A 13,790-nucleotide genomic window follows, 5' to 3' on the forward strand; every position below is an offset into this window, starting at 1 on the left:
CAAAATAATGGGTATAGTTCCCCATACTAAAGGGGTGGCGTAAGCCACAAAACGATGGGCTAGGCTTGTAAATGCCCTCGGGCAGATAGCCTAGTATGAACCTATGAACCTAAGTTGCTTCATATAAATCACACTAGTTCTGAAAAGCCAGAATAATAAGTAAATAACTAGCAGCTAATCATTTTCATCCAAACATCCCCAGCAATAATACTTACTCTGTTGGTTCAATCAAGTGTCGGCTAAGTAGTTCATCTTCACAAATACACACTTCAAAGCCAAATAGTAATGACTGCTTAAATCTGTGCAAATGACAAGGCCACCAAGTTACTTTCATCCAGTCAACCCCAAACCCATAGCTCTCAAAACTATACATCGAGAATCAGGAACAAATCCAAAAATAATCAGGTAGACTTTTTAAAATAGTAGTACTATTAACTTGAGAAGTTGGCAAAATAAGAGAATGTTAAATAGCATGCATTTTTGAGCAAAATAAGTCTAAAACTCTACTTATTGTCATTATATACTAAGTGCAATCCACCACATTTTCTCCCAGTATTGCAAGTTTTGCTACAGATTAGTGGAGATAGAGAAAAATGTTGATCCAAAATCTGAGATAGGACAGTTGAGATAGGTATGCAGAACCCTCATAGCCATGAAGTCTGATGGCCACTAAATAAGTTTACCTTTGCTAGTCCAGACCACATGGACAAGTTGCCACACATAAGTATTCCAGGTTGCTCCACAAAAATTAAGAAACCATAAATATTGTCATAAAATACCTGGTTGAACACTGCCAGCATCATTAAAAAATAATAATAATACTTACTTCACTGTTTCTGTCTCACGCCATTTCTTTCAACTATCCAGAATTCAACACACAGAATGTCCCTCCCGAATCCATGAACAGCCAAGCAGTAAAGTTTTTAAATGAAAGTTTAAAGAATGTTAGTTTCAATTTAAAAAAAAACATCATATTAATGATAACCCTCTCCAGTCAGCACAATGGCTTCACACCTACCATTTGAATATTGTGAGGTTTCCATGACTACCTTGCAATGTAGCTCTAACATGACCTTGCTTCATCATCTTAAATGGCCAAGTAGAGTGGAGCACTTCCCTCCTGGGGCACCTGTCACACTGTGGTGCAGGCATATTTTGTTGAAGTAGGGTGGTGTATTTTATTTTTAGAACTGACCAGCTACATATTTTATATATATATATATATATATATATATATATATATATATATATATATATATATATATATATATACATATATACACACACACACACACACACACACACACACACACACACATATATATTATATTATATTATATTATGTTATATTAGAAAGAGTAGCCTTCCAAGCATGGCACCCTAGGCAGTTGCCTAGCTGAGTTGTACATATGGCGGGCCCTGTCTAGGGGATGTGGGCACTGGTGATGTGATTCCCCCAACCCCATGTACAAATGGGAAAAAGGGTTGATTTCAATGCTTGTAAGATCTTCTTGACACTTGACTGTATCCATCAGGATGGTCAAAAGCAGCACTCCTACTTCTGGATAGATTGTTTCTCATGCTTCCCATATCACTGGACCCACTGTGTAGTTAGCAACAACATCTCTAATAATTTCTTACACAACCTATAAGGAGCTGATACCACAGCTATTTTATTCATGTATTCTCTGATTACCTGATTAATCCAGTTTTGGGTCATATATGAACTGGACACACTAATTTGAACAATGGATGCAAAGCTGTGAAACAATTTCTGGACACATGCACTCACAGTAATATTTCACACTTAATGGCAATTTAGAGGGAAATGTGCAGAGTCCACAAAGAAGGCAGCCCAGTGAAAAACAGAACTAGAGAACCAACCCCTGTGAGGCAGCAATGCTAACAAAGTTGAAAGTACAACAAAAAGTTTTCTGGTTGTCCAATCTCACTACCAAGATATTCCAGGACATTGATCAGATGGGCAAATACCTTTTTACATTTTTTTTTTCTGGAGACTATAGCGCCCCAAGAGAACAGGTGCCTCTGAGTGGCAGAAAGCACATGCATTTGATGCCCCTTGGCTGAACTGTGAATCAGGCTGTTGGAACAGGAAGTGCTTCTAAAAAGTTATATTAATCCTAATTATGTAGTTGCCATTTACTGGTCTTTTGTTCTATGCGTCATGCATGAAACCAAAATCAATTTTAAAAATTAAGACTGTTTTAGCAGATGACTTTTGATAGGGATGCTGTGATGAGTGTATTTGTATGGGTTGGTCATTTAAATGAACTCTGTTTGAACCTGACATATCCCATCCTATTTACTTTTATTTAATGGTTGTTCAAAGTCCAGCTTGTCTGAGTAACACTATTAGTATTTGCATCATATTCATTCATACCTATCAACTGTCCATATTTTTGTAGAATGTCCAGATTTTCGTCTCATGTTGTTGGTCTGTTCATAAAATTTGTGTTTTTCTGCCAAATCACTGAGGATTGAAGTCTCTAAATAATGACATACACATGATTTTCAGGCTTCATATCCCTCAGAAAATGTGTGCCAACACAAATCCTATTATTCTAGCAACTTTCTAGGTTTATAAGAGCTGTATTTTAAAATTGGTCTCTATTTTGGGGTCTTTGTCCCGCTATTAGTTTAGGCTTTGTCCAGATTTCTTGTCCTCAGAGGTTGAGATGTATGTATTTATTTTCTGCATGCTGTTTGGAATAATTTGTTGGATAAGTTGTATAATTGAAATTAAGTGATTTAATTTTATTTCATGTCCCTTTTATAAATCAATAATCTTGAGTATTTCTTTATAAATTACAGCAGCACATGCTTGGTAGCACTGTGAGCATTTCTTAATCCATTAAAATTAGTTAAAGGACAACTCCACCTTGGAACTAAAACATGTATTTTTCACTCTATCTCTGTTTTCTGAGTTATTGTAACATCTCAAAATCACTCTGACTACTTCTTATAGAATTTTAATGTTTTCTGCAAAATGGCTGTAAATGGGGTTTACATATCAATGTGATCTTATTTTACTTTGAACCATTCTCTTTCCCATAATCCATTTCAAGTATATGAGTCATGCTAGTCATAAGGAACTAGTGGTGTATTCCCACTCCATTGACATATAATGGGATTAGTGTCAGTCACTGTCATTTTATATACTGTCTGTAACAGCCCTGCTTCTTTTATTTCTTGAATGGCCCTCGTTTGTGTGCGTCTCAGGGCTTGTTTTGTAGTATACTAAGGAATTATACAGCTGTAACCAAAATAGTTGCTAAATTGTAGGCCTTTGTTCAAAGTACCTTTATGTAGTACAAGGTGAATTGATTGCCCCTCCCCCCTACACTGTAGTAAATGTGCTGATACTTCACAAGAATTACTAGAAAAGTGGAGCCTGAATGGCTAACTGAAAGCAGCAGTATTTTAGAGCTCCATATAACTAGTTAAATAAGACATGAAAAAATATTATTTTTTTCTTCAAAGTATAAAATCTTATAGATAAAGGACTAATTTACATAATTAGAAACTTTGGTGAGGTTTTACAAATAATTTCTGCCTATCTCAGTCACTCCTCCTCTCCCACCTAACTCCCTAATTCATCTCCCACTAATATATCTTTACACTTATCCACCATGCCTGGACTCCTACCTCAAACCATTATCACCCACACTATCTGGATTTTAGTCTTACTCCCTTCATATCTGACTACCTCCTACTCCCACAACCTACTCCACCCACCCTTCCTATCCTATCTCCCCACTCCCAACCTCCTTTCTTATCATGCAAAAGCACACTTCCACAACATCCGCTTCACTAGTTCAACCCAACCCACTCTACTACTTCAAAAGAAAATTATTTTCCCCCTCAACTAAGTACTACACTCCTAAGCTAATACTTTACTTCCCACAACTACTAAACACCAAATCAAAAATACTACTACCCTTCCTCAACTACCTCTGCTTAGCTGGAGACATACATCCAAATCCTGGACCAAACACTCCCTGTACTGCTAATCTCCCCACCTCAAACTATAAAGCTAACTATAAATACCTCAAATTCTTCATCTTTAATGCACAAAGTTTAAAAAATAATGTAACCCAATTCCATGCCTGGTTGAACTACTACCAACTCAACATTGTAGCAATTTCAGAAACATGGCTAAAACCTCACATTAGTGTCTCTGAAATCCTTCCTCCTGGATTCCAATCCCTCAGACACGACCACCCAAACAGAAAAGGTGGTGGGGTAGCCTTAATCTACTCTAACCTACTATCCATCACGCCATACCCTAATCCTATCCCCACATTCAATAATGCAGAGCTAGTAACAGGCCTGCTAGAAGTAAATAACCACAAAAGCATTTGTATCATTGCTCTCTATATCCCCCCTGGTAACACCACTACTGTGGAGGATATACTCCTCTGGACCTCGACCAATATTAAGCAGGAGACCTATATACTTGGAGACGTAAACATCAATTGGAATAAAATCAATAACCCCAATCCCACCCTATCTATCAATCTATTTAACTATATACAAATTACTAACTCCATCACCAGACCCAGTAAAACAAACCCCCAGTTACCACACTAGACTGGATCCTAGCTTCCTATCCCAATAAAATCTTAAACTCTGGCATCACACCTGACCCTATAGGAGACCACTTGCCAGCATTTATCTACCGAGCTACCCACTCCTCTCCTCACCTACACCAAGTCATCCACACACGTAACCTCACAAAGGTTGACCCAACTACCTTTCTAACTCCCTGAAACAAACAAATTGGAACCCACTAAAAACCCTTCCACTAGATAATGCCGTAGAATTTTTCATCTCCTCCTTCTTAACCATCCTCAACTCCCTAGTGCCACCAAGAACAAAAAGAGTAAAAACCAAATCCGCCCCTTGGCTAACCAAAGATGCCAAAAAAAACTTATGCTACAAAGAGACAAATCCTGGAAAACATACCATCAAAACAAGCAGCCTGAAACTTTTCTTAAATATAAACAACTCTGCAACCTTGCTAAAAAACAAATAATCAGAGACAAAAAGTCCTACTATATTAAACTCCAATCTAACCAATCTAAAAGCCCAGAACAATTCTGGAACTCCATTAATTCTCTTCTCAACCCAGGTACCAAAAGCAATCCCTGCCCTGACACCAGCAAATCTGACCCTGAAATAGCCTCTCTATTCAACTCCTCCACTAACTCCATAGCTGAATTGACCAAAACCTTCCCTAACAATAACCCCTCCCCTCAATTCACCCTTTCATCACCACCACCTACAACACCCTTCACCCCAACCCTCCACCTATATTCAACCTTAAACCCATCTCAACATCCTATATAAAAAAAATTACTCTCCAAATTAAAACCTTGCTCCAATGCCCCTGACAATATCCCATCCTCCTTCCTAAAAATAGCCGCAGATGGTATCGCTCTTCCCATTAGCATCCTGATCAATAGATCCATGCTAGAATCTTATGTTCCCAAACTATGGTGCACTGCCTTCATTCTACCTCTCCATAAAGGAGGCAAAAACAATAAGATCTCCAACTTCCACTCTATAGCCATCATCTCCCCAATTTCCAAGCTACTAGAAAAATGCATTCACATTCAGCTAATGCCATTCTTAGCCAATAACCAACTAATCACTCCAACCCAACACGGCTTCCGTCCAGGCCATAGAGCAACCACTGCACTTCTCTCCTTCCTAGAGACAATAAATCTTGCCCGGGACTCTGGAAAAATAGTTTCTACTGTTCTTCTAGATCTGTCGAAGTCATTCAATACCATCTCTCACACCCATCTCCTAAACCATCTCTCCTACCTTAATCTCTCCCAGAATACCTTATCCTCATTCTCTAGCTACCTCTCCAATAGATCTCAAGCTGTAAAATGGGGGAACAGGCACCCAAACCTTCCTTCACACCCCCACTGAGGTTCCCCAGGGATCCATACTCAGTCCAATGCTGTTTAACATTTTTTATTATCAATTTCCACAAAGCCATACCCAATTCCAAAATTGTACAATATGCAGACGATTCCACATTAATCTGCAGTGCCACCAACCTCCCAGAGCTTCAGACACTGACCCAAGCTGCTTTCTCCACTACTGAAAATTGGATGCTTCAGAATCGCCTCTCACTAAATGCCAATAAATCCAAAATACTATTATTCTCTCCCTCAAAAGCTTCCCCTCTTGATAAAAACTCATTCCAAATCATTCAAAACAACTCCATTATAGAGGTTGTTCCCTTTGCCAAACTACTTGGGGTCACTATTGATGAACACCTGAAATTCGACACTCACACCCAGCAAAACATTAAGAAAACCCATATAAAACTTGGTATGCTATACAGGAACATCCAATTTCTCTCTCCTTCCACCAGACAAATGCTTGCAACTACCTATCTACTCCCTCACTAATGTATGGTGCTCCTCTATTAACTAACTTATCTGCCACACTCACTTCAAAATTGGAAGTCTGTTATAATAAGATTTCTAAATTTGTCACCAAAGCCAAATACTCCTCCCTTCACTGTATTGCCCTTAATTTGTTACACTGGCTTGAGCTCTCCAACCATCTAGACTATCTTCAGATTACCACAGCCCCCAAACTAATCTTTCAGCCCTCTAAGTGCCCTGCTCTATGTAGCATCCTTCTGCCCTATACCCCTCAGAGAACTCTCAGATCTACTCAACCAAATCTAATCTGTGTCCGAAAACCCAATCACCCTGCTGGTCAACTCCTGCTATCCTTTTCCTTAGCAAAAAAATGGAAATGTTCATTGTGTTTCACTGTTGCAGTCATGACTGTAGGGTTCTCCCCTGCTGGCAGGCAGCCCTCGGTCGTCCAGAATCCCAAAGTCTGGGTCCAGCGTCGGTTGTTCAACTCTGCTCCCTGATGTCAGAGTGCCAGGAGTATAAAGCTGACAACCGACGCCATCTTCTCCAGTCTTTCTTGCTGTGTGGTGATAGCAGTTCGCAAGTGCCGGTCAGTAGACTCCTGACGAATATTTCTACTTACTTCGGTCCGAAGACTTTCTTCTCCACTCAAAGCTAAGTACCCCGTTGGGGAAACTTTCTTCTTGCTCCACTCCGATGTCAGAAAAAGTTAATAACTGTATTTCATGTGGGAAGCAAATACCTCATAAGGATTTTCATTCTTACTGTATTCCTTGCTTAGGCCCTGACCATGACGTAGCTAGTTGTCGGTTTTGTGCTAGATTCAATCAGCGTACAATCAAGCGAAGGTACAATTTTGCTTTTCATTACTTCAGTAGGCGCTTTAACTACAAAATGTCATCGGACATGGTTCCATCTACCAGAGTTCACAAGTGTCGCAAGGATAAAGACAGGCCTCCGAGGTCCAAATCTGATGATAACGCACATGTGGAGCCAGCTTCAGGTTCGGCCGTCATCAGTGAGGTGCTTTTGCAGCCCCTGTCATCGGCAATTTCAGAACCGATGGCCGATATGGACTCTCATGAGGAGCCAACCAAGCCTTTAAATATCTATGTTGCAGGACCTTCGGACAATGCTCCTTCGGATGGGTCCGGAGCCGCTGTGCAGGTACCAGCTTCCGAAGGGGTTTTCAGGCCTACTCAGCTTCAAGTAAAGGCAAAGCCAAAGACAAAGGCAAAGACTCCTTCTAAATTAAAGACTTCAGCTCAGGCCTCTTCTGAACCGGCTCCCAAGTCACAGAAACAGTTACTCAAGATGGCGGAGGATTTACTCACAATGATTAGGGGTTCTCATCCCCCCCAGACAAAAGGCCAAGGCAGGATGTTTATTATGATTCCTCTGATCAGGCTTCTGTTTCCTCCATTTCTTCTTCTGATTAGGAATATTCTTTCCCTCTTTATGAGGATTCTGATGTGGAAGAATCCATTCCTTCAGCTTCTCCTCCTGAGGCTTTATCTTTTGGGTAAACTCTGCATGAAATGAGGGAACATTTCCACTGGGAGGGACAGGAGTATTCAGAATCCAAGAAAAGACTGAGGGATTTTCTTCTTCTACCCCAACATAGACCCCTGGCTATTCCTCCTGTTTTGGATATTGTGGATGATGCCTTTTCGGAGGCTAATTTAACCCCTGATTCTTTTCCTCCTGCTCCTGTTAAGCCTGATAGGTACTACAGGGTTCCTGATTCCCATCAGTTTTTATAAAGAATCCTACTGCTGACCCTGAAATCATTTCTCAGGGTCCTAAGGGTGTTAAGGCCGCTACTGCCAAAAATCCTATTCCTACTGAAAAGGATTCTCGAGCCTTGGAAAGATGGGGCAAAAAGGTGTACACTTCTGCTACTTTGTCCATTAGGGCTTTAAACTGTCAGCTTCATGTGCTTAAATATCAGCAATTTCTCTTATCTGTCTTAAAACAAAAATTTACTTCCATTTCTGCCTGTGCAGAGGATAAGGAATTACATGACTTATTGCATGCCACTGAACAAGTTGGGAAGCATGTTTTACACTGTGGATTTGATGCCTTGGAGACTTCTTGTAGGGCTGCAGCCTCTGGAACAGTCATTAGAAGACATGCATGGCTAAAGGAACAGAATTTACCTGAACAAGTAAAGGCTAAATTATTGGATGCTCCTGTTCAGCATAATGTTTTGTTTGGATCTAAAGCTGAAGAGGTGATTAAAAAGATGGAGGATAAGGCGAAATCCATGCAAACAGTTAAAGATTTCTTACAAGTACAGCCTCCTAGATTTAGCAGGAATTGGCCATCAAAAAACTGGTCCTTTCCCTCTTCAGACAGGCCTCAAAGGGGTAGATATAGATGCTCCAGGGTAGGAGAGGACAGACCACAGTCTCAAAGGAAACAAACTCAATGACTCCCTCAGTTGGGCTGCAGGAACGTCTTGCCTGGAAGCCCCTCACGGAGGAAAACTCTCTCTTTTTTACCAAAATTGGACTCAAATAACCCAGGACAAATGGATTTTGGATGTGATTTTAAGAGGTTACAAATTCCATTTTCATACTTTGCCAAGGCCAAACGGATGGTCAGATCTTCCAAAACATCAATGGACGGAGGCCATAAACCAGGTGGAAGCTCTTTTGGCTATGAATGCCATAGAACTGATACCTCTTTCAGAGATGAAAAAGGGTTTTACTCAAGGCTCTTTCTAGTCCCAAGAAAGCAAAATTCATGGAGACCCATTCTGGATCTGTCGGTCTTGAACACCTTTCTAGAGATTCCAAAATTCAAGATGCTTACTCTACAGCAGTTACTTCCAATGCTGTCCAAAGATGCATGGATGGTGACTTTGGATTTAAAGGAGGCATATTTACACATTCCCATCAGGCAGGATCGCAGAAAATACCTCAGGTTCAAGGCCGGATCGAGGCACTTTCAATTCTCTGCGCTGCCCTTTGGATTATCTACTGCGCCCAGGGTCTTCACCAAATGCCTGGCTCCAGTAGTAGCTTACTGCAGACTCAAGGGAATTCAAATATACCCTTATCTGGATGATTGTCTAATTCAGGCAGACAGCAAGGATGTCTTACTCCAGCATCTACATTTTGTACAAAGCCTCCTCAAATTCCTGGGATTCTCTGTAAACATAAAAAAGTCAAATTTGACACCATCACAAGAGATAACTTTTCTGGGTGCTCTTCTAAACACTACAACCCAGATGGCTTTTCTGACATCTGAAAAACAATTACAGCTGGCATCAACTTTCAAAGCCTTGGCAACTCTAACCCATCTATCTGCAAGGAAATTCCTGCAGGCTTTGGGTTACATGGCCTCCTGCATCCTTCTCGTACCATATGCAAGACTACACATGAGGAAAATACAGTGGTACCTAAAAAGTGTATGGTCTCAGCATTACCACAGTTTGGACATACTGATTCCTGTCCTTCCTTGCCTTCAAAAGGAATTTCTTTGGTGGTCCAGGGCATGTGCTCTAAACAAAGGGAAGCCCTTCCGTCTACCTCCTGCCTCTTAGATTCTAACCACGGACGCCTCGGATTATGCTTGGGGAGCCCATTTTCAGGGCAATTGTCTGCAGGGCCTTTGGACAAAGGATCAGAAGCACCTGCATATCAACTTTAAGGAGATATTAGCCATTCAGAAAGCTGTATTGGCCTTCAGGAATCTCATACAGCCAGGACAACTACTAATACGGACAGAAAACACCACAGTTATGTGGTACATAAACAAGCAAGGGGGATCTCATTCCTACCCCCTTTGCAGACTAGCCATGGATTTATGGAACACAGCTTTAACTTGCAATCTGGATCTTCAAGCTCAGTTTCTACCAGGAAAACAAAACTTACTGGCAGACAGTTTGAGCAGACACCAAAATATTCAGGATGATAACAGCAGTATGGGGATGTCTTCTCATAGATCTCTTTGCATCCCATCTAAATCATCAGCTGCAGATTTTTTGCACCAGGACATTCCACAGAGAGGCTTGGAAAGTGGATGCCCTGTCATTCAGTTGGAGGAACCTCTCGGGATATGCCTTTCCGCCTCTACCTCTTCTTCCATGAGTTTTATTGAAGATAAAACAGGACAAACCCAAGATGATAATCTTATTGGCTCCGAATTGGCCTCAGCAGTTTTGGTATCCAACTCTAATAAACCTATGCCTGGAGCCTCCTTGGATTTTACCTCAGTCTCCGAACCTTCTGTCCCAACATCAGGGTCAGGTTCTACACTCTCATGTCAGAACTCTCAGCCTGGCGGCCTGGTTAATCCAGGGCCTTTGGTTTCTTTTTTCCTACCCAAGCAGGTTATGTATGTCATTTTGGAAGCTAGACGTCCTAGCACTAGGAAATCTTATGCGAGAAAATGGAAAAGATTTTGTTCCTGGATGCAGGCTCAGGATTCTGATCCTCTTCTTCCTAACTTTACTTTAATTCTACTTTACTTGACGGATCTCTTACATAAGGGTCTCTCTTTCTCTTCCATTAAGATCCATGCTTCAGCTATTTCTGCTCATTATAATACAGACCCTCCCATCTTTTCCCACCAGCTCATGAGACAGTGCCTCAGAGGAGCTAAGAACTTAAGACCTCCTAGATCTCCTCCTATTCCTGCTTAGGATCTCAATTATGTTTTGGAAAAACTAACCTTGCCTCCTTTTGAGCCTACTGCTTCTGCTGACATCAAGTTTTTATCTTGGAAGACAACTATCCTGTTGGCACTAACCTCTGCCAGGAGAGTTTCAGAGTTACAAGCTCTTATGGTGGTGGAACTTTATATTATTTTTCATCAAGACAGGGCATCTTTGAGGACTAATCTGACCTTTATGCCTAAGGTGGTTTCCAAAGTGGCTTTAAATCAAACTATCCACTTGCCAACCTTTTTCCCCACTCCTCAAAATAAAGGGGAAAGGATCTTACATTCCTTGGATGTACATCAACAGCTATGTTTTTACTTGAACAGAACCAAGGACATCAGAAAATCTGAACAATTGTTTGTTTCTTATGCTTCAAGTTCCCAAGGTAAAGCCATTTCTAAACAAACCATTTCTAAATGGATTACTCATGGAATCAGATTTTGTTATTCACACCATGGAAAGCAAATTCCAGTGACCATACAGACTCATTCCACCAGAGCTGCTGCCACTTCTGCAGCCTTCCTCAGGGGAGTTCCTACCAAGGACATTTTGGAAGCTGCAACTTGGAGTTCAGTGCATACTTTCTCTAAGCACTACAATTTGCCTCTCTACTCTAAGTCTAGGGCAGGCTTTGCCTCTGCAGTCTTGCAGGGCCTTTTAGCTGCCCCTTCTTCTTTATGACCACCTCCCCTTCTTTCAGCTTTGGGATTCTACCCTACAGTCATGACTGCAACAGTGAAACACGATGAACATAGTACAGTTGTGTACACCTACCATAAATGTAGATGTTCGAGTATCTTCACTGTTGCAGTCTGGGTTTCCCTCCCTCCTGTCCCCTCTTATTTTTACTTTTGTGTGGTTCCTTTTTTCACCATTCTTCTGAGGTGTATTTGCAAAGGTTTTGGGACCATTTTCATTTTGAGACTCCTGACATCTGGGGCAAGAAAAACTGGAGAAGATGGCGTCGGTTGTCAGCTTTATACTCCTGGCGCTCTGATGTCAGGCAGCAGAGTTGAACAACCGACGCCGGACCCAGACTTTGGGATTCTGGCTGACCGAGGGCTGCCTGCCAGCAGGGGAGAACCCTACAGTCATGACTGCAACAGTGAAGACACTCGAACATCTACATTTATGGTAGGTGTACACAACTGTACTTTCTCTTCCTTCCTCTCTAAGGACCTGTGCAAACTTTGAAAACTTTAAATCTCAGTTACAGTCCTACCTTTACTCTAACAGAAAATGCAACTGCATTCTCCTCACCTAGTCCTATAATTCTCTCTTCACCTCTAAACCCCTGTCCAGCTATGATTACTAGCCTCTCTAGCTATGATCTATAGGCTACCACACATGTACATATTGTAAATATCAAAGTTGTAACATGTACCTAAAATTTACACCTGCTCTGTAACATGAAATGTAACTGTAAATTGTTTATTAATAATATTGTGTCTATATCTAAAGGTAACATGTATCTAAGAAATTGCACCTGCTCTCTAGCATGAAGCATAATTGTAAATTCTTCTTCTTTTCTATATTGTATTTGTATCTAAACTTTGTAACATGGAGCTTTTCTCCCTGAGCCTCCACTGAAAATTGGCTCCCTGAGCCCAGTGGACATCCCCGGTCATCAAACTGGAAATAAATAAATACATTTCCTGTCAAAAAGCTTGGAGATGTATTCACTTGTTAAAATGAGCAACTCAAGGAATTCTCACCAGGATGCTGCCTTAAAGAAGAAACTACAACAGATGGCATGTACCCTATAGGAGTTGTCTTTGAAGATGGATGATTTTAAAGAGAACCTATAAAATCTTAAAACAAGCAGTCAAAAACAGGCTGACACCCTCAAGGAAATGCTACAACAACACCAGACAAGGATAACAGGAATAGAGGCTTCTCCAAATGACTTAGAAAGCAGACTTAAGGAAGAGGAAACACAGAAAGAACTGCTTCTTAAACAAAACACTTGGTTGGTTAATAAAGTAGATGACTTGGAAAATAGGGAGAGGAGAAATAACATCAGAATTTTCGGATTACCTGAAAACAAAGAAGGTGAGGATATTATTTTTTTTTTATCAAGCTGGATCCCTGACTTTTTAAATTTAAAAGAAAGACTTTACTTTGGCATTGAAAGGGAGCACAGAGCTCTTGGGAAACCTGCCACTAACTGAAACTCTCCTCCTAGGTCAATAATTATCAAATGTATTTCATACTTGGACAAGGAGCTGATTTTGAGATCTGCTTGGAGGAAGGCACCTCTAAAATATAAACAGAGCCTGACAAGATTTGATAATGATTATTCATCTAGAATAATGGAACAAAGGAAAAAAGTGTGGCCAATGATAAAGTTTCTGAAACAAAATAACATCAAGGCACAACTTGCTTATCCAGCTAAGATAAGAATACTGTATGCCAACAAGATGAGGACTTTTATTGACTTAGAGGAAGCCTCTTCATTTATTAAAACTAATAATGTGATTACTTTACCAGAAGATATGGATTGGATGTCACTTTTTCTCAAGAGAACAAAAGAAACAAATGTCTGGACAGACATCAAAAAGAAGAAGCAAAAGACTGATACTGTTACAGCCAAATCTCTCAAAGCATCTACTATGATATGAATTGTTTTAACATTACTTTAAAGGACCAATTTTAATGCTTGGAATTTTAAAACAAAGGTAACTAACTACTGG

The sequence above is a fragment of the Protopterus annectens genome, chromosome 10.part0 (genome assembly GCF_019279795.1).
Source record: "Protopterus annectens isolate FY-2018-M chromosome 10.part0, PAN1.0, whole genome shotgun sequence".
NCBI classification, from domain to species: domain Eukaryota; kingdom Metazoa; phylum Chordata; order Ceratodontiformes; family Protopteridae; genus Protopterus; species Protopterus annectens.